The 26,279-nt window shown below is 45.4% G+C and overlaps 1 non-coding gene across 1 annotated transcript; it reads left to right on the top strand.

The window, feature by feature from the left end:
• Positions 1–15,102: 15,102 nt before the first annotated feature.
• Trnat-ugu lies at positions 15,103–15,176 on the top strand. The gene has a single exon. It is a non-coding gene; the product is annotated as a tRNA-Thr (tRNA).
• Positions 15,177–26,279: the final 11,103 nt, after the last annotated feature.

The following is a 26,279-nucleotide window of genomic DNA, read 5'->3' as shown; positions in this document are numbered from 1 at the left end:
AGCGGCGCTGCAACAGCACGTAGCAAGTGAATTGAATATTATTATTATTGGCTGTTATGATCTATTTAGGTACCGCGACAGTGCGTCAAAAAATTGTAAATAACATCCGCAACCTGTTACTTTTTAATAATATTTTATTGAAAATGCGTATCTGTCTGCTGTCAATAAAATATTATTGGGAAGAAAAACTGGGAGAGCAAATTATCTATGAGAGCTGCCTATTGTTTGAATCGAGCTGTCAGGGACCAAAAGAATTCCATTTCATATTACTTGCTACAGATGAGTAGCACATGTGAACATGATCGTCTTTGTTAATTAAGCCTTGCTACTCCTGAGCGTCATTTCCATTGCAGTTTAGTGATCCAGCGGATTCATGACAGAAGCATCCAGCAAAGTTGACGAAATCAAAAATTACCGTTGGCAGCACTGTTAACCCATGGAGGCTCAAGAATCCAAGCCCAGAAGGAAAACGCGTTTTCGTTGTTGTGCGCTTGACGTTATTGCAGAGCTTTCCGGCTGTTAGCGTACGTGCGGCTCCTGTTTGTGTACAGCGTACTGCTTATTTACAAAGCGCTACAAGTGAATCTTATATGCAAAATACAATCGAATAAAATGGGCAGATTTTTGAAAAACAAGCATGCCTTAGAAGAATCAGATCCTGGAAGTGAACAAACGCTAAGTGCAAGTAAACAAAAAGCAAAACAGCAGCCTACTCGAAAGTTCAATGAAAGTTACTTAAGCTACGGTTTTACTTGGACTGGGAGTGAAGATTATCCTTTCCCACTACGCTTAGTATGTGGGTATAAAATGCAAATGAATATCTGCTTCCTAGTAAACTGAGCAAACATTTTAAAACAATGCAAGATAAGCCTGTAAGCTATTTCAAGAGATTGTCTGAACAGCAAACAAGGACAGCAAATTCTTTTAAAAGTGTAAAGATCTGATCGCTTCCTACCAAGTCTCTGAACCAATAGCAAAGAGTGTGAGAGCTCATACTGCAGGCGAGTCATTTATTTTGCCAGCTTACAAAAAAATGGTCATGACGATGCTAGGAAATGAAGCAAGTATGAAAATAAGCAAGATTCCTTTGTCGCTCACAGGCGTATTATAGAAATGTCTACTGATATTGAGAAAAATGTATGCAGCAATGAACTCAAGCACTCAAACTTTGCGTTGCATGTTGATGAATCAACAAACATTACGAACCAATCGCAATTATTTTTTTTAATGAAGATTAAATAGTAAATCATTTTCTGTTTTGTAAAGAATTACGTGTGTCTATGAAGGGTGAGGACGTTTTAAACATTTTAAATGATTACCTTAATAAGTGGCAGTTAACATGGGCGTCTTGTGTAGACATTTCTACAGATGGTGCCCCTTCAATGATAGGCCATGTTAGGGGCCTTATTTCTTTTATTAGAAAATGAATTTGTTATTGTACCTCACTGCTTTCTTCATAGGATCTTAATAGCAAAAACGTTGGGAGAAAAATTGAGAGAAATCTTAGTGCAAGTGTGCAGACGGTAAATTTTACAACAACAAGACCTGTCAAAACCATTTATTCGAAAAACTTTGTATCAATATGGAGTCATAAAACAGACTATTGATTTTATACACAGAAGACAGGTGGTTGTCGAGGGGGAAATTACTTAATGGTGTGCATGAGTTACGACAAGGACGTCTGGTGTTTTTCGAAGAAATAAAACAATTACATTTTTGCAACCTTCTTCGGTGTGAATTTTGGATTGCCAGATTGTAGTATTTCGCCGATACGTTTCTGCAGTTCAATATTTTGAACTCTAGCGTCCAAGGGAAAGAAAGAAATATCCTAACATCCACCGTCTAAATTTAAGCGTTTCACAGAAAACTACAAATACGGAAAAGAAAAGCTGTTCGAGGTAACGTGGAAATGTTCCCATTGGTAAGGAGAACGTGCATAAATGAAATGCTTGTAATAGTAGTAGATCACTCACTAAATTTTGAAGAGAAACGGATTTCATATTTACCATCCCTCAACACTGAAGAGTACGATTGAATTCGATACCCATTCATAAAAACTTCAGGTGATTTCGGCTTAACATTAACAGAAGAAGGAGCACTGGTAGCTATACCTACTGATTGTGGACTGATGATTAAGAATAAGGAATTGTCTCCTGAAGCCTTTTGGATTCCTATAAATGAAGAATATGTTTCTATATCTAAAAAGGCTTTCAACATTTTACATCAATTTTTGACGCCATATTTATGTGAATTAGGATTTTCTGCTTTCACCACAATTAAATGTAAAACGAGAGGAACTGTTCAATGTACTGACGAGGAAAAGAGCGTTTGTCTTTCAAATACATCTGCAAACAGTGAAGAAAGCGCGAGGACACATCAGGCTCAAGTTTGTCAGACACTAGAAAGAGTAGACGTAAGGTACGTTTCATTTGTATTGCATACTTACTTTTCTCTATAATTTGAATTAATTGTTAGTTTAATATTATTATTTCATTTCAATACGTTTCACTTAATAGTTTCTCTTGCCTTTCGTCTTGGCAGGGTACAAGGCAACACAGCGGTCGGCCGTCGCATTTCAATGACAATCGTGCTTCAAGAATCTGTCACATTTTTTATACAAAAACTATTTGAGAAATTCAAAATTAAATGACTTAATTGTGATTTTATCACAATATTTATTTTCTGTCTTTCTATTCTATCGCTTGAGCCTTCTTCCCACGGTGAGGCAGGGTTGGCACGGTTAATCGGATTTGGCAGGTTAGTTTAAGGAGTGGCCGGATACCTTCCTGCCGCCAGTATTTATTTTTTATATTGACTGTTGCAAAATATTCCTCATTATTCTGTGTATAGTGCGTCTATAACTATTTGCGGCCTTTTAATTGCTCCAGAAACTCAGAAAGTTTGAGAACCACTGTGCTAGACTGACAAAAGACGGTATGCCATTGTTGGGTTGAAAAATCATTCCGCACCCACCTTGTTCACCTGATCTTCCATCCTCAGATTTTCGCCTTTTCTGCTCTCTATCGAACAACCTTGAAAGAACTTCCTTTCAGTTTGAAAATGCGCTCTGGACAAGGCTCGAGACTTCTTCGACTCAAGATCACGTGATGTCTACAGTCGCAGGATTGTAAAAGTTACCCCAGTGTTGGCAGTTAGTTGTAAATAATGAAGGAGAATATATTATTGATGACTAAAGTCTGTTTTACGTATGTGTTGTGTTTATTAAACTTATTTAAGAACGCAAGGAATTTACGTACCAATCTCATAATATCGTTGCCATTTGTTGTGGAATTAGAACTTTTCTTTGTAAATACTTTATTACGTTACAAGACGAATAAATTGCGTAACTAGCATGGAAAAATGTATAAAAACATTTTTTGTGTATGTATTTTCTTTAATGACGAAGTAGATGTCGACCTTAAGCATAGCCTGTCATCTGTGACGAGATTACTGGCCTAACTGTATATGTGCACTACGGCCTTTCTTCGTAGAGGCACTAGGAGGTGGACGGTGGCGGGGCTGGTCGCCGCGGTCGTCTTTTACCCACGGGAAAACGTCCCTCGTACTCATTTGATAGAAGGCTGAGTCGAACTGCGCCCATCCTGGAGGGAATTGGCCGAGGAAAAAGCCCCATCACTATGTGGAACTGAACACAGGATCTCCAAAGCCGAAATCTAGAGTTCCACCAACACTCTGTAGTACAGCAGGTATCGTAATTGTCTGAAAAAATGAATCAACTAGAGTTAAACACTAAAGAAAATGTTGATTTGTTTCTACTTGAAAAATCTAGTCAGTGGGAAAAATAAATGTCCGTATGGAAAGATGAAAAATTAGAGGATATAAAAAAGCGTGTAAAAGACACTGCTGAACTTAAATTAACTTCAAATAGAGAAACAAAATTATACGTATCTAATGCTGAGGACACTGAACAACTAAAAGAAGAATTTAGTATGATTAAAACAAAGTAATCAACTAAAGACCTAAGGATATGGAGAATTCAACATTCCGAATGATAGTATTAAAGATCGTAGCCAAGACATACGGGAATTTTTTGTTAGAAGTCGACATCGCAACACTAGTCCAGAGAAAAGAAGGCATTACGAATACAAAACAGTAGGAATCGATAGTGATGACCGATCTTTGCCTGAGTCGGAGCGGTTCACTCAGAAAACTTCTTTGTAATCCATTAAAATTGAAAACAGCATATTTAAAAGTAGGCAGTTTCCAATATTCTCGTCGGAGAAGAACACAACTTACCTCAAAATTTTCATCAACAGTTTTAAACGAATATTTCCGAAGGTATCGACAGAGTATGACAAAATTCAATTTATAGTTTCGGAAACAGTCGGTGAGGCATCTCTCTGAGCGACTGAAGTGAGTGAAACGTGTAGGACATGTTATGAGTTTGAAAAAGTACTGGTCCACGAGCAAGCAAGTAAGTGTACAATCCCGAGTTTTATAACGCAAAGAAAGGAACTTTACGGCCCTACTTTGGAAAGTACACGAATAAAACTCGGTATTGGACAGATCTTATATCGCACCGTGAATTTATTCGGATCCTTAAAACCAGGCTTCCGATTCACACGCGTGAAATGCTTTTTCATGCTCGTGATGACGACTTTGAACAATTTCTGTCCACGATTGATTCGGTAGATAGCATCCAAGAGGATGTCTGTTTAACGGTAGAGATGCAACTTACAGTAACGGCAACGGTCATAATAATACTAATCACTCTCCGTTTAATGGCAGCAATCATCGTCAATCTAATAACAGATATTCACAACATATACAGAATTTCTATAATCTCAGTTACAAATGTCAAAAGAGCAGAAATGTGAACAGTCAGGGACCAGCTTCACCAGATGCGCATAACATACTTCTTGGAGAGGCTAGTGTTCAAAATCGAAAAAAAAAACAGTCGTAGACTTCCGGGGGTGGGTGGTAGGCTTAATGGAGGTCAACATAATCAATCTGTGTGTTTACTAAGATACGATTCTGGAGTGGACATTAGAGATGAATTACTAAATGAGGCAACTTCGCACCAACCTGAATCCAAAGAATGCTTGCTAGCTGTAATAGCTGGAGATATAAATGGTATACCTGTTCACGTCCTATAGACACAGGAGCTACCACTAATGTGATGTCGTTTAATCTATTTAAATGTAGTAATAGAATAGAAAGAGTACCTACCTTTCCTGTAACAGGGTGTACTATTTCCAGAGCTTTCAGCACAGGTATTCAACCCATTAAAGCTCAAGTGCAGACGGAATTAATCATACAGGAGGAAAAACTTGATTGCACCTACCTGGTAGTCAAAAATTTATCCGTAGCGTGCATTTGGGGATGGGACTATTTAGTCGAAAACCGGACAGTCATTGACTTACAGAAAGGGGTATGTATTTTAAATACAATCAACGGGATCGTTGAATTGTCTTTGTTAAGGGAAACAAGGATTCTCGACAAACACTGTCTGAATCTGCAGTTGTTATGTAATTACAATAGTGTAATGTCAACCAATATGTTTAGTTTGCCTGTAGTCGATTCCAATTCAGATTTCGAGCAAGTTATCAAAGACAAAATAACCTAGTGTGAATATTTGTCAAGTGTGCCGAGACAGGAACTGTCGAATTTACTATTTGAGTATGCACCGTGTTTTAGCAACAATCCTGATGTCATTTAAGGATTTAAGTATAATATGCGAGTGCAGCCGTACAAAACATATTGCAAAACAACTTACTTGATACCCTGGTCTAAACGAGAATTCGTTAGACTAGTAATTCAGAGAATGTTGGAGTGCAATAACCTCATAAATTGGTAAGAGATGGAACTGATCCCCCGTGGTACACAAAACAGGTCCGAACGCTGTTGCAGAGGCAACGGAAAAAGCATGCGATGTTCAGAAGAACGCGAAAACCCGAAGATTGGCTAAAATTTACAGACGCGCGAAATTTGGTACGGACTTCAATGCGAGATGCCCTTAATAGTTTCCACAACGAAACATTGTCTCGAAATTTGGTAGAAAATCCGAAGAAATTCTGGTCGTATGTAAAGTACACAAGCGGCAAGACGTAGTCAATACCTTCGCTGCGCAGTGCCGATGGTACTGTTACAAACGACTGTGCCGCTAAAGCGGAGTTATTGAACGCAGTTTTCCGAAATTCCTTCACCAGGGAAGACGAATGGAATATTCCAGAATTTGAAACACGAACAGCTGCTAGCATGAGTTTCTTAGAAGTAGATACCTTAGGGGTTGAGAAGCAACTCAAATCGCTTGATACGGGCAAGTCTTCAGGTCCAGATTGTATACCGATGAGGTTCCTTTCAGATTACGCTCATACAATAGCTCCCTACTTAGCAATCATATACAACCGCTCGCTCACCGATAGATCTGTACCTACAGATTGGAAAATTGCGCAGGTCGCACCAGTGTTTAAGAAGGGTAGCAGGAGTAATCCATCGAACTACAGACCTATATCATTGACGTCGGTTTGCAGTAGAGTTTTGGAGCACATACTGTATTCAAACATTATGAATCACCTCGAAGGGAACGATCTATTGATACGTAATCAGCATGGTTTCAGAAAACATCGTTCTTGTGCAACGCAGCTAGCTCTTTATTCGCTATCGACAGGTGATCTCAAGTTGATTCCGTATTTCTAGATTTCCGGAAAGCTTTTGACACCGTTCCTCACAAGCGACTTCTAATTAAGCTGCGGACATATGGGGTATCGTCTCAGTTGTGCGACTGGATTCGTGATTTCCTGTCAGGAAGGTCGCAGTTCGTAGTAATAGACGGTAAATCATCGAGTAAAACTGAAGTGATATTAGGTGTTCCCCAGGGAAACGTCCTGGGACCTCTGCTGTTCCTTGTCTATATAAATGACCTGGGTGACAATCTGAGCAGTTCTCTTAGGTTGTTCGCAGATGATGCTGTAATTTACCGTCTAGTAAGGTCATCCGAAGACCAGTATCAGTTGCAAAGCGATTTAGAAAAGATTGCTGTATGGTGTGGCAGGTGGCAGTTGACGCTAAATAACGAAAAGTGTGAGGTGATCCACATGAGTTCCAAAAGAAATCCGTTGGAATTCGATTACTCGATAAATAGTACAATTCTCAAGGCTGTCAATTCAACTAAGTACCTGGGTCTTAAAATTACGAACAACTTTAGTTGAAAAGACCACATCGATAATATTGTGGGGAAGGCGAGCCAAAGGTTGCGTTTCATTGGCAGGACACTTAGAAGGTGCAACAAGTCCACTGAGGGGGCAGCTTACACTTCATTCGTTCGTCCTCTGTTAGAATATTACTGCACGGTGTGGGATCCTTAGCAGGTGGGATTGACGGAGGACATCGAAAATGTGCAAAAAAGGGCAGCTCGTTTTGTGTTATCACGTAATAGTGGAGAGAGTGTGGCAGATATGATACGCGAATTGAAATGGAAGTCATTAAAGCAAAGACGTTTTTCGTCGCGGCGAGATCTATTTACGAAATTTCAATCACCAACTTTCTCTTCCGAATGCGAAAATATTTTGTTGAGCCCAACCTACATAGGTGGGAATGATCATCAAAATAAAATAAGAGAAATCAGAGCTCGAACAGAAAGGTTTAGGTGTTCGTTTTTCCCGCGCGCTGTTCGGGAGTGGAATGGTAGAGAGAGAGCATGTCTGTGGTTCGATGAACCCTCTGCCTAGCACTTAAATGTGAATTGCAGAGTAGTGATGTAGATTTAGAACATAATAGAAACATCCAACTCCAAGTATAGCAACCCACTCCTAGCTGTTGCAAAAGCCAACGGTGATATTTGTGCTTGACGCCAGAAACTTCAATAAAATTTTAATACCTGTTTGCATGAGGCCCAAGAACTTAGACGAACTACTACAGTGGTTCTTTGGCGTAAAATATTTGACCTCCAATGGCATTCGTGTCTCCTATTGGCAGGTTAAGTTGGATGAAGAGTCTCGGAAATATACGGCTTTCACTTTCATGGGGAGAAGTTTTCACTTCAAAGTCATGCCGTTCTGTCTCAGTTTTAGTGATGGAATTTTTATTTCCGTATTAGTTCTCGAAAGAACAGAATACTGTTGATGACCGTGAAGCTTTTCCCTGGAATAAATGATGACTAACTGAAACCCTCAGCTTCCGACAGGTGTTGTTTGGGCAACCTTACGGGAATCGCCAAAGCGTGCGCGAGTAATGAGTGGATGGGCAAATGTCTATAAGGTACATTACATATGTAGAATTGTGTACAGTTGGGAATGTGAATCTCACGGGAAGCGTGCAAGGGATAAGTCCCTGCAGTCGCGCTATTCATCTGTGTCCTCGGTGGCTCAGATGGATAGAGCGTCTGCCATGTAAGCAGGAGATCCCGGGTTCGAGTCCCGGAAGGAGCACACATTTTCAGCTGTCCACATCGAGGTATATCAACAACACCTGTCGGCAGCTGAGGGTTTCAGTTAGTCATCATTTATTCCAGGGAAACGTTTCACGGTCATCAACAGTATTCTGTTCTTTCGAGAGCAGGTACTGTCTTCATGTATATAGTTAAAGGCTACCCAGCCATTGACCTTCGTCTGTGCGAATGCGCACAGGTTGCCCAAACTCTTACGGGAATCGCCAAAGCGTGCGCGAGTAATGAGTGGATGGGCAAATGTCTATAAGGTACATTACATACGTAGAATTGTGAACAGTTGGGAATGTGAATCTCACGGGAAGCGTGCAAGGGATAAGTCCCTGCAGTCGCGCTATTCATCTGTGTCCTCGGTGGCTCAGATGGATAGAGCGTCTGCCATGTAAGCAGGAGATCCCGGGTTCGAGTCCCGGAAGGAGCACACATTTTCAGCTGTCCACATCGAGGTATATCAACAACACCCGTCGGCAGCTGAGGGTTTCAGTTAGTCATCACTTATTCCAGGGAAAAGCTGCACGGTCATCAACAGTATTCTGTTCTTTCGAGAACAGGTACTGTCTTCATATATATAGTTAAAGGCTACCCAGCCATTGACCTTCGTCTGTGCGAATGCGCACAGGTTGCCCAAACTCTTACGGGAATCGCCAAAGCGTGCGCGAGTAATGAGTGGATGGGCAAATATCTATTAGGTACATTACATATGTAGAATTGTGTACAGTTGGGAATGTGAATCTCACGGGAAGCGTGCAAGGGATAAGTCCCTGCAGTCGCGCTATTCATCTGTGTCCTCGGTGGCTCAGATGGATAGAGCGTCTGCCATGTAAGCAGGAGATCCCGGGTTCGAGTCCTGGTCGGGCACACATTTTCAGCTGTCCACATCGAGGTATATCAACAACACCTGTCGGCAGCTGAGGGTTTCAGTTAGTCATCATTTATTCCAGGGAAATGTTTCACGGTCATCAACAGTATTCTGTTCTTTCGAGAGCAGGTACTGTCTTCATATATATAGTTAAAGGCTACCCAGCCATTGACCTTCGTCTGTGCGAATGCGCACAGGTTGCCCAAACTCTTACGGGAATCGCCAAAGCGTGCGCGAGTAATGAGTGGATGGGCAAATGTCTATAAGGTACATTACATATGTAGAATTGTGGACAGTTGGGAATGTGAGTCTCACGGGAAGCGTGCAAGGGATAAGTCTCTGCAGTCGCGCTATTCATCTGTGTCCTCGGTGGCTCAGATGGATAGAGCGTCTGCCATGTAAGCAGGAGATCCCGGGTTCGAGTCCCGGAAGGAGCACACTTTTTCAGCTGTCCACATCGAGGTATATCAACAACACCTGTCGGCAGCTGAGGGTTTCAGTTAGTCATCATTTATTCCAGGGAAAAGCTGCACGGTCATCAACAGTATTCTGTTCTTTCGAGAACAGGTACTGTCTTCATATACACTCCTGGAAATTGAAATAAGAACACCGTGAATTCATTGTCCCAGGAAGGGGAAACTTTATTGACACATTCCTGGGGTCAGATACATCACATGATCACACTGACAGAACCACAGGCACATAGACACAGGCAACAGAGCATGCACAATGTTGGCACTAGTACAGTGTATATCCACCTTTCGGAGCAATGCAGGCTTCTATTCTCCCATGGAGACGATCGTAGAGATGCTGGATGTAGTCCTGTGGAACGGCTTGCCATGCCATTTCCACCTGGCGCCTCAGTTGGACCAGCGTTCGTGCTGGACGTGCAGACCGCGTGAGACGACGCTTCATCCAGTCCCAAACATGCTCAATGGGGGACAGATCCGGAGATCTTGCTGGCCAGGGTAGTTGACTTACACCTTCTAGAGCACGTTGGGTGGCACGGGATACATGCGGACGTGCATTGTCCTGTTGGAACAGCAAGTTCCCTTGCCGGTCTAGGAATGTTAGAACGATGGGTTCGATGACGGTTTGGATGTACCGTGCACTATTCAGTGTCCCCTCGACGATCACCAGTGGTGTACGGCCAGTGTAGCAGATCGCTCCCCACACCGTGATGCCGGGTGTTGGCCCTGTGTGCCTCGGTCGTATGCAGTCCTGATTGTGGCGCTCACCTGCACGGCGCCAGCACGCATACGACCATCATTGGCACCAAGGCAGAAGCGACTCTCATCGCTGAAGACGACACGTCTCCATTCGTCCCTCCATTCACGCCTGTCGCGACACCACTGGAGGCGGGCTGCACGATGTTGGGGCGTGAGCGGAAGACGGCCTAACGGTGTGCGGGACCGTAGCCCAGCTTCATGGAGACGGTTGCGAATGGTCCTCGCCGATACCCCAGGAGAAACAGTGTCCCTAATTTGCTGGGAAGTGGCGGTGCGGTCCCCTACGGCACTGCGTAGGATCCTACGGTCTTGGCGTGCATCCGTGCGTCGCTGCGGTCCGGTCCCAGGTCGACGGGCACGTGCACTTTCCACCGACCACTGGCGACAACATCGATGTACTGTGGAGACCTCACGCCCCACGTGTTGAGCAATTCGGCGGTACGTCCACCCGGCCTCCCGCATGCCCACTATACGCCCTCGCTCAAAGTCCGTCAACTGCACATACGGTTCACGCCCACGCTGTCACGGCATGCTACCAGTGTTAAAGACTGCGATTGAGCTCCGTATGCCACGGCAAACTGGCTGACACTGACGGCGGCGGTGCACAAATACTGCTCAGCTAGCGCCATTCGACGGCCAACACCGCGGTTCCTGGTGTGTCCGCTGTGCCGTGCGTGTGATCATTGCTTGTACAGCCCTCTCGCAGTGTCCGGAGCAAGTATGGTGGGTCTGACACACCGGTGTCAATGTGTTCTTTTTTCCATTTCCAGGAGTGTATATAGTTAAAGGCTACCCAGCCATTGACCTTCGTCTGTGCGAATGCGCACAGGTTGCCCGAACTCTTACTGGAATCGCCAAAGTGTGCGCGAGTAATGAGTGGATGGGCAAATATCTATTAGGTACATTACATATGTAGAATTGTGGACAGTTGGGAATGTGAATCTCACGGGAAGCGTGCAAGGGATAAGTCCCTGCAGTCGCGCTATTCATCTGTGTCCTCGGTGGCTCAGATGGATAGAGCGTCTGCCATGTAAGCAGGAGATCCCGGGTTCGAGTCCTGGTCGGGCACACATTCTCAGCTGTCCACATCGAGGTATATCAACAACACCTGTCGGCAGCTGAGGGTTTCAGTTAGTCATCATTTATTCCAGGGAAAAGTTTCACGGTCATCAACAGTATTCTGTTCTTTCGAGAGCAGGTACTGTCTTCATATATATAGTTAAAGGCTACCCAGCCATTTACCTTCGTCTGTGCGAATGCGCACAGGTTGCCCAAACTCTTACGGGAATCGCCAAAGCGTGCGCGAGTAATGAGTGGATGGGCAAATGTCTATAAGGTACATTACATATGTAGAATTGTGTACAGTTGGGAATGTGAATCTCACGGGAAGCGTGCAAGGGATAAGTCCCTGCAGTCGCGCTATTCATCTGTGTCCTCGGTGGCTCAGATGGATAGAGCGTCTGCCATGTAAGCAGGAGATCCCGGGTTCGAGTCCCGGAAGGAGCACACATTTTCAGCTGTCCACATCGAGGTATATCAACAACACCTGTCGGCAGCTGAGGGTTTCAGTTAGTCATCATTTATTCCAGGGAAAAGTTTCACGGTCATCAACAGTATTCTGTTCTTTCGAGAGCAGGTACTGTCTTCATATATATAGTTAAAGGCTACCCAGCCATTGACCTTCGTCTGTGCGAATGCGCACAGGTTGCCCAAACTCTTACGGGAATCGCCAAAGCGTGCGCGAGTAATGAGTGGATGGGCAAATGTCTATAAGGTACATTACATATGTAGAATTGTGGACAGTTGGGAATGTGAGTCTCACGGGAAGCGTGCAAGGGATAAGTCCCTGCAGTCGCGCTATTCATCTGTGTCCTCGGTGGCTCAGATGGATAGAGCGTCTGCCATGTAAGCAGGAGATCCCGGGTTCGAGTCCCGGAAGGAGCACACTTTTTCAGCTGTCCACATCGAGGTATATCAACAACACCTGTCGGCAGCTGAGGGTTTCAGTTAGTCATCATTTATTCCAGGGAAAAGCTGCACGGTCATCAACAGTATTCTGTTCTTTCGAGAACAGGTACTGTCTTCATATACACTCCTGGAAATTGAAATAAGAACACCGTGAATTCATTGTCCCAGGAAGGGGAAACTTTATTGACACATTCCTGGGGTCAGATACATCACATGATCACACTGACAGAACCACAGGCACATAGACACAGGCAACAGAGCATGCACAATGTTGGCACTAGTACAGTGTATATCCACCTTTCGGAGCAATGCAGGCTTCTATTCTCCCATGGAGACGATCGTAGAGATGCTGGATGTAGTCCTGTGGAACGGCTTGCCATGCCATTTCCACCTGGCGCCTCAGTTGGACCAGCGTTCGTGCTGGACGTGCAGACCGCGTGAGACGACGCTTCATCCAGTCCCAAACATGCTCAATGGGGGACAGATCCAGAGATCTTGCTGGCCAGGGTAGTTGACTTACACCTTCTAGAGCACGTTGGGTGGCACGGGATACATGCGGACGTGCATTGTCCTGTTGGAACAGCAAGTTCCCTTGCCGGTCTAGGAATGTTAGAACGATGGGTTCGATGACGGTTTGGATGTACCGTGCACTATTCAGTGTCCCCTCGACGATCACCAGTGGTGTACGGCCAGTGTAGCAGATCGCTCCCCACACCGTGATGCCGGGTGTTGGCCCTGTGTGCCTCGGTCGTATGCAGTCCTGATTGTGGCGCTCACCTGCACGGCGCCAAACACGCATACGACCATCATTGGCACCAAGGCAGAAGCGACTCTCATCGCTGAAGACGACACGTCTCCATTCGTCCCTCCATTCACGCCTGTCGCGACACCACTGGAGGCGGGCTGCACGATGTTGGGGCGTGAGCGGAAGACGGCCTAACGGTGTGCGGGACCGTAGCCCAGCTTCATGGAGACGGTTGCGAATGGTCCTCGCCGATACCCCAGGAGAAACAGTGTCCCTAATTTGCTGGGAAGTGGCGGTGCGGTCCCCTACGGCACTGCGTAGGATCCTACGGTCTTGGCGTGCATCCGTGCGTCGCTGCGGTCCGGTCCCAGGTCGACGGGCACGTGCACTTTCCACCGACCACTGGCGACAACATCGATGTACTGTGGAGACCTCACGCCCCACGTGTTGAGCAATTCGGCGGTACGTCCACCCGGCCTCCCGCATGCCCACTATACGCCCTCGCTCAAAGTCCGTCAACTGCACATACGGTTCACGCCCACGCTGTCACGGCATGCTACCAGTGTTAAAGACTGCGATTGAGCTCCGTATGCCACGGCAAACTGGCTGACACTGACGGCGGCGGTGCACAAATACTGCTCAGCTAGCGCCATTCGACGGCCAACACCGCGGTTCCTGGTGTGTCCGCTGTGCCGTGCGTGTGATCATTGCTTGTACAGCCCTCTCGCAGTGTCCGGAGCAAGTATGGTGGGTCTGACACACCGGTGTCAATGTGTTCTTTTTTCCATTTCCAGGAGTGTATATAGTTAAAGGCTACCCAGCCATTGACCTTCGTCTGTGCGAATGCGCACAGGTTGCCCGAACTCTTACTGGAATCGCCAAAGTGTGCGCGAGTAATGAGTGGATGGGCAAATATCTATTAGGTACATTACATATGTAGAATTGTGGACAGTTGGGAATGTGAATCTCACGGGAAGCGTGCAAGGGATAAGTCCCTGCAGTCGCGCTATTCATCTGTGTCCTCGGTGGCTCAGATGGATAGAGCGTCTGCCATGTAAGCAGGAGATCCCGGGTTCGAGTCCTGGTCGGGCACACATTCTCAGCTGTCCACATCGAGGTATATCAACAACACCTGTCGGCAGCTGAGGGTTTCAGTTAGTCATCATTTATTCCAGGGAAAAGTTTCACGGTCATCAACAGTATTCTGTTCTTTCGAGAGCAGGTACTGTCTTCATATATATAGTTAAAGGCTACCCAGCCATTTACCTTCGTCTGTGCGAATGCGCACAGGTTGCCCAAACTCTTACGGGAATCGCCAAAGCGTGCGCGAGTAATGAGTGGATGGGCAAATGTCTATAAGGTACATTACATATGTAGAATTGTGTACAGTTGGGAATGTGAATCTCACGGGAAGCGTGCAAGGGATAAGTCCCTGCAGTCGCGCTATTCATCTGTGTCCTCGGTGGCTCAGATGGATAGAGCGTCTGCCATGTAAGCAGGAGATCCCGGGTTCGAGTCCCGGAAGGAGCACACATTTTCAGCTGTCCACATCGAGGTATATCAACAACACCTGTCGGCAGCTGAGGGTTTCAGTTAGTCATCATTTATTCCAGGGAAAAGTTTCACGGTCATCAACAGTATTCTGTTCTTTCGAGAGCAGGTACTGTCTTCATATATATAGTTAAAGGCTACCCAGCCATTTGCCTTCGTCTGTGCGAATGCGCACAGGTTGCCCAAACTCTTACGGGAATCGCCAAAGCGTGCGCGAGTAATGAGTGGATGGGCAAATGTCTATAAGGTACATTACATATGTAGAATTGTGGACAGTTGGGAATGTGAGTCTCACGGGAAGCGTGCAAGGGATAAGTCCCTGCAGTCGCGCTATTCATCTGTGTCCTCGGTGGCTCAGATGGATAGAGCGTCTGCCATGTAAGCAGGAGATCCCGGGTTCGAGTCCCGGTCGGGGCACACATTTTCAGCTGTCCACATCGAGGTATATCAACAACACCTGTCGGCAGCTGAGGGTTTCAGTTAGTCATCAATAAGTGATTGTCCATACCCATGCACTCGTAAGCAACTCAAGTCGTTTCTCGGTTCAGCATCTTTTTTTCAGGGAATTCCTACCTGATCGGATGCTAAACCAGGAATGCTTGCTTAATCTGTTGCAAAAGAACGTTTCGTGGCATTGGACAGCTGAATGTCGCAAAGCATTTGACAGAACACGAAGTGCTTTGTTGAATGCGCAAATATTGCACCACCCACAAAGGGACGAACAGTTTTATATAGTCACAGATGCTTCAGAAACTGGTCTGAGAGCAACACTATTTCAAATGGATATTCAAGATGATATTAGTAATCTCAAAATTATAAGTTTTGCCAGTAGCAAGCTCACAAACTGTGAGAGTGTTTTTACAACTACGGAATTGGAAGTGTTAGTCTCGGTTTGCTCACTAAAGAAGTTTAGGTATTTTGTATATGGAAAACCAATAATTGTGTATTGTGACCACCAAGCTGTGATTTTTTTGATGACATGTAGATTGTTACACACAGGGCTAACCATATGGGCGTTACTCTTGGAGTTATATTCCTTGGAAATACGACATATTCGTGGCAAGGGTAATGTTATTAGTGATGCACTCTCTAGGTTACAGCGCGGTATCGCTGGAACAAATGCCGTAGTAAACAAAAGTGAAAAGTTTCAAGTAATGTTGATTCAGAACTCTGCATTCGAGAAAGACATCGAATTCATGTGCAAGAACTTTATTCAACTTCAGGAACAAGATTCTAAATGAAAAATTATTAAACAATCTCTCTCTGAAAGTAACAGTAGCCATCAAAACACGAAATACTGCGTTTGCGACAGTATTCTGTTCCACAAAAATAGTTATTTTCTTTTTGACAGTGGAAATTTTGCATTCCCTTAGATTATGTACAAAAATTCCTTTGGCATACACCCATATCGTGGGGGCATGCAAGTGGTTGTAAGTGAGCTAGATTAATAACGGCATATGCGCATTACCCAAATTAAACAGTATTGCACAGAAAATCTTGAAAACTTGTGTAATATGTCAAACAGTTAAGCCAATTAATTATTCGACGAAAACAGAGTTGCGACCTATAGTAGTCAACAATATTCTTGATTTAATCTCGTGTGACATAATGGGTCCTTTGCCAGCATCAAAGGTTAATTTTAAATATGTGCTAGCAATTTACGATCTGTTTAGCAAATACGTTTTTCGTCGCGGCGAGAACTACACTCCTGGAAATTGAAATAAGAACACCGTGAATTCATTGTCCCAGGAAGGGGAAACTTTATTGACACATTCCTGGGGTCAGATACATCACATGATCACACTGACAGAACCACAGGCACATAGACACAGGCAACAGAGCATGCACAATGTCGGCACTAGTACAGTGTATATCCACCTTTCGCAGCAATGCAGGCTGCTATTCTCCCATGGAGACAATGGTAGAGATGCTGGATGTAGTCCTGTGGAACGGCTTGCCATGCCATTTCCACCTGGCGCCTCAGTTGGACCAGCGTTCGTGCTGGACGTGCAGACCGCGTGAGACGACGCTTCATCCAGTCCCAAACATGCTCAATGGGGGACAGATCCGGAGATCTTGCTGGGCAGGGTAGTTGACGTACACCTTCTAGAGCACGTTGGGTGGCACGGGATACATGCGGACGTGCATTGTCCTGTTGGAACAGCAAGTTCCCTTGCCGGTCTAGGAATGGTAGAACGATGCGTTCGATGACGGTTTGGATGTACCGTGCACTATTCAGTGTCCCCTCGACGATCACCAGTGGTGTACGGCCAGTGTAGGAGATCGCTCCCCACACCATGATGCCGGGTGTTGGCCCTGTGTGCCTCGGTCGTATGCAGTCCTGATTGTGGCGCTCACCTGCACGGCGCCAAACACGCATACGACCATCATTGGCACCAAGGCAGAAGCGACTCTCATCGCTGAAGACGACACGTCTCCATTCGTCTCTCCATTCACGCCTGTCGCGACACCACTGGAGGCAGGCTGCACGATGTTGGGGCGTGAGCGGAAGACAGCCTAACAGTGTGCGGGACCGTAGCCCAGCTTCATGGAGACGGTTGCGAATGGTCCTCGCTGATACCCCAGGAGCAACAGGGTCCCTAATTTGCTGGGAAGTGGCGGTGCGGTCCCCTACGGCACTGCGTAGGATCCTACGGTCTTGGCGTGCATCCGTGCGTCACTGCGGTCCGGTCCCAGGTCGATGGGCACTTACACCTTCCGCCGACCACTGGCGACAACATCGATGTACTGTGGAGACCTCACGCCCCACATGTTGAGCAATTCGGCGGTACGTCCACCCGGCCTCCCGCATGCCCACTATACGCCCTCGCTCAAAGTCCGTCAACTGCACATACGGTTCACGTCCACGCTGTCACGGCATGCTACCAGTGTTAAAGACTGCGATGGAGCTCCATATGCCATGGCAAACTGGCTGACACTGACGGCGGCGGTGCACAAATGCTGCACAGCTAGCGCCATTCGATGGCCAACACCGCGGTTCCTGGTGTGTCCGCTGTGCCGTGCGTGTGATCATTGCTTGTACAGCCCTCTCGCAGTGTCCGGAGCAAGTATGGTGGGTCTGACACACCGGTGTCAATGTGTCCTTTTTTCCATTTCCAGGAGTGTATTTACGAAATTTCAGTCACCAACTTTCTCTTCCGAATGCGAAAATATTTTGTTGAGCCCAACCTACATAGGTAGGAATGATCATCAAAATAAAATAAGAGAAATCAGAGCTCGAACAGAGAGGTTTAGTTGTTCGTTTTTTCCGCGCGCTGTTCGGGAGTGGAATGGTAGAGAGATAGTATGATTGTGGGTCGATGAACCCTCTGCCAAGCACTTAAATCTGAATTGCAGAGTAATCATGTAGATGTAGATGTACGTAAAAGTGTATACATTAAAATCTGTAAGGGTAAAGCCGATGTTAAAGATACAAACAGAGAAATACATAGTTCAAGTGGGAAAACCGAATGCCTTGTTAACGGACAATGTTTTGTATTTTTCGTGTGGATCCTGGAAAGAGTGTCTGTGCAGATAAAGCACTGGCCACATTCAGGTTTCTTGTTTCAATCCGAAAAGTAGTCCCATTCAACGCGTATCCCATCATGTACCGAATAACTTATTTGGTAACTGTCAAACAAACAAATGGAACGAAAACCTACCAAAATTCACTAATCCATTACCTATATACAAATCTGCCTTATTTAACCAAGTGCGTGCTGCGCTTCAGCATCACGCAAAATTAAGGAAAACTTACTATGATAAGCATCTGATTAAACCTGTCACTTGTCGAGTTGGAGAAAGTATCATGTTAAGATCTCATCCGAAATCATCTGCCATAAAGAAGTTAAACAGGAAGTGGCAATTCGAATATGAAGGTCCTTTGAAAACAGTGAGAATACTTCATCCTGGAAGTTATGTTTGGTCTAATTATAAGGGAATGAACAAAGGCGTCTACGGTCACCCCAGGATTTAAAATGATTTTGGCAGTAGATTTAACTTTTTTCCCTTTATTCTTAAGAGAAGAAATATTTGTAATTTTAAGTTGTTGTCTTGTCCTATAAACTGAACTGAAGATTTGTGTCTAAATAATTTTACCTGTGGACTTGTTTGTCGAAAGAAAGTGACAGAGAAGAAGACCTTTAGTAATACCAATATTTGAGATAACCTATGCTGAAGAACCTTAAAGATAATATTGAGAATATGACCATAAACTTGTTATAAACTGTTGTTGTACAACTTTAGTAGAGGGTTCGTGTACTGAACAAACTTATGAAAGAAGAGAAGCAAGAAACTTAAGCTGAATCATAAAGAGACTTCACGATTTGTGGAATAAGACCTATGATGAATAGTATTTAAACTTTCTTCATTTTCTATGCTTTTAATTACAGAATTAAAATAATTAGCGTAAGAAAAAAGTTTAAAATCATAGTGGCATTCTGCAACAGAAATAATAGCTAGAATAAGTTTTCAGCAGTTAAAATGCATTTCAATTTGAGCATTTATTATTAGGATAAGTATCTGAAAGTTTTGTTTGTATTTAGAGTAAGAATAGTAAAAATATTTTCTTTTCAGAGTCAGCATAGCATTAACTGTTGCATTTTTCAGCTTAGTGTAAAGAAATAATTTCATTGTGTGCACGACGTGCTGGTTTAAAACTTTAAATTTAGTACGCAGAAAAATAGGTTTAAGTACATCACAGAATACTATGGAACTATTTAAACCAATAATAGACTCAAGAGAATAAATGTGTAAGTATTTCATAAGGAAGAGACTTATGCTGATTATGATCTCATGTAATTGTCTTCTCGTAACAGGAAATTAGTTGTAGCCATATTCGTAGAGATAGGAAATGGTACAGTGATTTCCGTGTTTCGATTTAGCCACGAAGTAAATGCAGGAGTAGGAAAATTTGAACACAATAGGTGACTAAGTTGAGTTGTTTCACGTAAAGGGTAATTGAATATAAACAATGTATGTACATGAGTGAAAAGTGTTTCGTGTGACGAAATGGCGTTAAGCGAACATCCAAATGCAAGTCGATGTGATCAATTATTTTCTGTTGAAGTCATGATAATTTACCATAACAAGAATTCCGATAGGAACTTAGAAACCTGAACAGCTCAACCAAAGTATCATTTAATAGACGTATGTGAACGAACTAGAAGAATGTTGTCAACAATGGAATAATGAATGTTTAAAAGTCGGACCAACAGGCATTACATGCATTGATCAAAAATAATAGTGCATTGAGAATGGCTACTTTCTTGCTGAAATCTAGATCTGCCAATAAAATTTCAAAAGGACAGCTGATAGCTGAAATCTATTATTTAACAAGAAATTTATTGTCCAAACCGACGCTCCTCCAGGAGTTCGAGGCTCAAAGGCAGCCATTAGCATACGCGTGTCGTCGGTTAACCAGCGCCGAGCTAAATACTCGTATTCTGTTTACGAATGTGAGGCATTGGCCGTCTTGTTCGCGCTTGATAAGTACCGGTTTTATCTCGAGTATTTCAGATAGAGACTGACAATTAAGCCTTAAGCTGGGTACTAGTCAGGCTACGTAAAACTGGCCGTATCGCGAGGTGGACAGTACACATTTCGGCATTTCAGTTCGAGGTTGAGCATGCTAGAGGCACTGAAAATGTGCTTGCGGACCTCCTCAGCCATATTTTTACTGAAAAACCATCCAGTAAGCGCGCCCAAGGATCTTGGGAAGACAAACTTAGTTGTGTCATGTTAGGCGGTATTCCTCATTTGTTTTGTGACATTGCCGACCATCAGGATCAGGACCCCACTTAGGGAGCCGTTAATAAACGGCTTTCGGAGGGGGAGCGTCTGGATGAATACATTATCAGGAAAGGCATTTTGTGTTAAAGGGTGGGACATACCAACGAGATTAAGATCTGTCTACCAGGCACCCTAGTACGCCCCATTTCCCGTTATTTTCACAACTCGTTGATTGGCGGGCATTTAGGAACCTGCAAGACCTTGCAGAAGATTAAGGAGCATCACACTTGGCCGTCTATAACCAAGACGTTAGAAAAATGGTTTCTCGGTGTCAGTTGTGTTGTGTGACCAAACTGAAAAACGCTCTTCAACAGGGGTTCTTTAGTTCTCAGCGTGAATATTGACCTGTGGAGAAACTCCATATCGATTATGTGGGGCCCTTAGCTCGCACCACAAGAGGCCATCGGTTTGTATTAGTTATTATTGACGCGTTTTCGCGGTTTACCTGGCTTCTTCTTCCGAGTCGTTATGTGACTGCTGCCACCAGCATTGCGCATTTAACCAACATATTTAGTGTGTTTGGACCTCCAAAGTAATTCGTTAATGTTAATGCGCCGGCCTTTCTTTTGGCTCCCTTCGAGGAGGCGCAATATTCTCAGGGCGCACAACAGACAAGCTCGTGGTTATAACAGTAATCGACGAGCCTTCAGGGGTAAGCCGGGACTTCAGGTGTCTATACGTAATTTTCCCGGAAGGGAGGTGCAAGTTGGCAAACTTCGTGTGTGTGTGTGGTTTGAGGTTTTCGGGCGCTAAACAGCGTGGTCATCAGCGCCCAAACGCATAGAAACAGGAACACATGCGGTGAAGGGACGAAGACGGACAGCGAACAAGGAGAACGGCTAAAAGACACAGACCTGACGCAGTTACAAATCCTCACATACAGAGGCAAAACAAGAGTAGAAGAAACGCACTAAAAAAGGAAAGGAAACACAAGGAAAAGAGAACAGAAATCTAAGTGAAACAAGTAGGTAATCGTGACTGGCGGACCTCTTACCTAAAGTCTGGGTGAGCCAGTCACCCAGCAGCACATTAAAATCCTCTCCCTAAAATCCGAGGCAACAAATTGGACAGGACACAAAACCGTAAGACCTCAACCGCAGTAGTTGCGTCGTCTTGCAAAATAGAGGGCAAATCCGGTGGCAAGGAAACCACCGCCCTCTGGTCAGAGAATAAAGGACAGTCAAGTAAAATGTGGCGGACAGTTATCTGGACGCCACAAGCACTGCAGATTGGGGGGTCCTCCCGCCGGAGTAAAAAACCATGCGTTAAGGGACTGTGCCCGATGCGGAGGCGAGTGAGGAGAACCTCATCCCGCCTGCATGACTGGTAGGACGTACTCCATGGCCGCGTGGTGGCCTTGACCAGACGCAGCTTATTTTCACCGACTGCCAGCCACTCCTCTTCCCATTGACGCATAACACGAAAACGCAAAAGGGAGGTAACAGCATGGAGGGGGACGGCACATTCAACAACGTGAGGGAGGCAACATGCATCTTTGGCAGCCACATCCGCCAGTTCGTTTCCCCTAATACCCACGTGCCCCGGCACCCAGCAGAAAGAAACCTCCTTCCCCTGCCGTTGCAGGTGGAGTAGGGCATCATGGATGTTCTGGACGACCGTATCCGCTGGGTACAAGTGTTGCATGGTCTGAAGGGCACTCAGGGAGTCAGAACAGATGAGAAACTTAAGACTGGGAACACATCTCATCTGCTCCAATGCCCGCAAGATCGCAAACAATTCGGCATCAAAGATGGTAAACGCTGCAGGATGCCGTAACTTGACAACTCGATCAGGGAAAACAACAGCACAACCAACAGCGTCCCCCTGTTTAGAGCCATCCGTAAATACTGGTACATGGTCGGCATGCTGGTTTAAAATATCGTAAAATAAGGAGGTAAAAACAAATGCAGGAGTGCAGCTCCTCCGGTACTCTGACAAGTCTAAAAGGACGCTGGGCCTCTGGAGCAACCAGGGAGGCAGGCGGGTAAAACCCTGGAGTTGGGGTGCCACACGCTCCACTTCGTAAGTTTACTCCTCGTTTTCTGGGTCCGTGTGCGATTATGCGGATTTTACGCCCAGTTAAACTTCTGGTCAACAGAACCGCTAAGCAATACCGGTTCCATCTCAATCAAATGAAGTAGTTTGGTTAGGCCGCTAGCTGGGTTTGTCCCCGGATTTGTCCTTGAGAGGGAGAGGTTGAGCCGTTCTGCGGCTCGCGTTAGTGCTTTTTGTAGGTTTCCGCCCTCGTTGGAGCCTAGGCGGTATCGTTTAGTTAGCATGGTTACCGTTGTTTGTCTTCTTCTCGTGTTGACTGGCGCCACTCGGTTTCGCAAGCGTTACCTGTCCGTTAGTGGCAGCAGCGGAGGTTATCAGTATGTAGTAACTGTCGCCCTATCTTTGGGGCGATGTCGTTGCTTTTCCGGGTCGTGTGAGTGGGCCAGTATCAGAAAACGCCGGGACCGCTGGCGGCACTGCCGGATGAAAGGGCAGTGGCCACGGGGGTGCACAACCTCGTCGTAAACCGGATCCAGCGAGCTTTAAGATGAGTGCATTTCAATCCAAGTAGGGAAACCTACACCATTGTGATATCTCGCGACTCTCCAGTGACTTGGGTTCGTGTTGCTGCTCGTAGTGTCCCCGACGCGAAGAGCAGCGAGTGGAGTGCTTGGGGAAGGCGGATATGATTGGCTTTCCTCGACTTCTTATTACTATTTAGTGCGTTCAACTTGTTACAGTTTGTTATGTTGAACCAGCGGTAATATTTCTTGCCCGGTGGCCGCTAACACCCCAGTTACCTGCCCTTGGGGCCGGTTGGCGATTCTTCCACTCTGGTGGTTGTGATTCCTTTCTCGTTCTGGGCGCCCTAAGCACAGTATTTTTGGGACGTAGTGCAGACCGCCGGTTCCGGCTTTGGCGTATTGTTCCATCGTTGCATTTGGTTATCGGACGTCAGGTAGCTTCAGCATGATTATCATTAGTCATTCGCTAGACTGCCACTAGTCTGATTTACCATCTTGTGAAGCGAATGCAACTCTTGGCTGCCTGTCTCATCGCTCGCGAACATGTTTGTCGCTGGACCTTCTCAGAGGTCGATTCCTGGAGCACCGTCTGTGGCCCCTTGGTTCTTGTAAGACATGTGTGTTCTAAAAGGAGGTCTGATGGCCAGTAGTTCAATGTAACGCTCCTTGAGTCGATACCTTCTGCAGGTATAATCTGCCTCAGTACCCATTAAGGAACTTATGTACTGGTCCTTGTGTTTTATTATTGTATTATTTATTACAATACCTTGTAATGCCTGCATTAAAGGTTATATATGTCTAGTTAATAGTTCTATAGTTCTGGTCGCCTTCTGGAACAAATCTAACAGTGTAGTGTTCAGTGGATGTTAAGGGTTTGGTTACAAAGTTTACCATCATCTTATTTCACCCGTTTGGTGATCAGTTGCTTGTTTTTTTAATTAACCTTTGCTACTGTATTTGCTGTTTTACAGCAGGTTTCAAATTTTTTTATATTATTGCCGTTCCTGGCGTGTAAGGCCTTCAGTCGTGATTGTGGTCATTTGCCTTAAAATTCTACTTTGATATTTGTATTTACGCAGTAAGCCTTAAAACCTTATTTATTGCCAGTCCTGGCAGCTGATGCCTTCGGCTGTGTTTGGGGCGACTTACCTTTAATATTTCAATGCGTGCAATTTGTATTGTACAGGATGGCGGGTATGGGCAGGCGGTGGGCATTGTGGAATAATAGGGTAATTTTTAGAGAAAGGCCATTTATTGGCTAAAGCATGATGAAAAGGGGCTACATAGGCCTAGGGAGGTGAGGGTGAGCCAGAGCTTACAATTTGGCGAACATTGTTCGCGAAGCTACCGAAAGTTGTTGTCTGCCAAAACTAAGTCCACAGTGCCGCAGCACCGGGAGAAGCGGGAGATGTTCAATGCTACAGGGCGCGCATCCGACTCGCGGGTGAGCAAGAATACAAGAGAGCGGGCCCGGCGACGGGCGGCCGGGTATGTTCGACGCACCACACGGCTTCCTCCGCCCTGATTGGTCAGGACCGAGCAAACCGTGCGGGCGGCATGGAACTTTGCAGAGCGTTGCCTGCTAAGCGACGCCTGGGGCGGCGTTACCTCGTCAGCACATGAGAGAGGCGCGTGAACAAGGTGCCCTTCATCGGTGCTGACTTCCTGTTACTAGACCGTGGGACGAAAGAATTTACAGGCAGCTAACACTGCCGGCCGTGGCTTGGCCGCAATGGAAAAATGAAGTTACCGTTTGGAACCACATTTAATAAAGTAAAATCCCTTATTGTCTGGCTCATCCTTTACAGTATGTTGCAGCGACTTTTAAACAATTCTTAATTTATTGCCGTTCCTGGCGTGTAAGGCCTTCTGCCCAGATCACAGTGGCTTGCCTTTAAAACATTATCTGCTGTATCTGTATTTAATGGTGATTTGCTAAATAGTAACTCACTGAAAACACTATTACTTACACAGTTGTTTATTCCTTCATTAATAAGGTGTGGTATTTCGGTTTACTGTTGAGTCTGGAAATACTCGTTTAAAATAAATTGAGTGTAATTATAAAAGGCAGCCAGTAGAAACTGATTACTGCCCCGTACACAATCGTAACCGAATCCTGCCTTCCCTTGACTACTAGGTTTCAGACGTCTTGGCCTGTTTCATTGAACAGTATCCAGAGCTCAGTTGTGCGCTGAAATTTTGCACGTCGGCATTACCTTTCAGTTCAACAGGATGTGATTCTAGTTCAAAATGACAGTGGACAATCCTGTATGCTTATCTCCGAAGTATTAAAAGGATGTATTGCGATTGCTCCAAAAAGGACACTGGGGAATTGTTTGCAGTAAACAGTTAGCGCGCCGGCACTGTACTTGGCAGGGCATAGACTTTGAACGGATGACGTCACAGTGTTGCACATACGAGGGGAACCAGTCCGCTCCGCCACAGACATTCTCAGCTTGACCTAGGACTCAGCAGGAACGAGTGCACATAGACTTTCCAGGACCATTTTGGAACACTCGTTGACTGATCATGGTATCCTAGTTTAACAAGTTCCCATCTGCGGTTCCTATGAACTCTACCGCATCACGTAGCGTTGTCCTCCCTATTTCACATCGAAGGTTTGGCAGAAGTGCTTGTGTCGGACAACGGACTACAATTCACTTCACGTGACTCTGAACACTTTTCTGAACGCAACGGCATTCGTCATCTAACAAGTGTTTCCTTTCGCCCACAGTTCAATGGGGAAGCAGAACGCTTCGTACGCACATTCAAGCAACAGATGGTGAAGCTTCTCACCAGCCCTGCGCTGCAACTCTCTCTCACCTCCTATCGCTCCCATCCACGAGACGGACGATCACCGGCGGAACGTATGCATGGCCGCTGCCATCGGGCGCTGATCCACTTGCTACACTCACCGTAGTTTCCGGCGCCGCCAGTGGTCCTCAAGTATCGCTTTGCACTGCGCGATCTTGTTCTTCTCAGTGTTTATGGCAACCATGCGCAGTGGGACAGAGGCGTGACTCAGGAACGCATTGGCTCTTCTATGTATTTGATTCGATGGGTTGCATCAGAACCATATTCGCTTATGTCATTTGCCCCGTGATTCTGCTGCTTTTCTTCCCCCAGACTCGCGGCCTCACAGGACCGCGCGGCCTTCGCAGCCGCCCACTGGTGCCACCAGCACACCCCAGGATGATCGGATGGAGGATGC

Source organism: Schistocerca americana, chromosome 7, assembly GCF_021461395.2.
Source record: "Schistocerca americana isolate TAMUIC-IGC-003095 chromosome 7, iqSchAmer2.1, whole genome shotgun sequence".
NCBI lineage: Eukaryota > Metazoa > Arthropoda > Insecta > Orthoptera > Acrididae > Schistocerca > Schistocerca americana.
The sequence above is the reverse complement of the archived record's forward strand: the minus strand, read 5'-3'. Positions and strand labels throughout refer to the sequence as shown.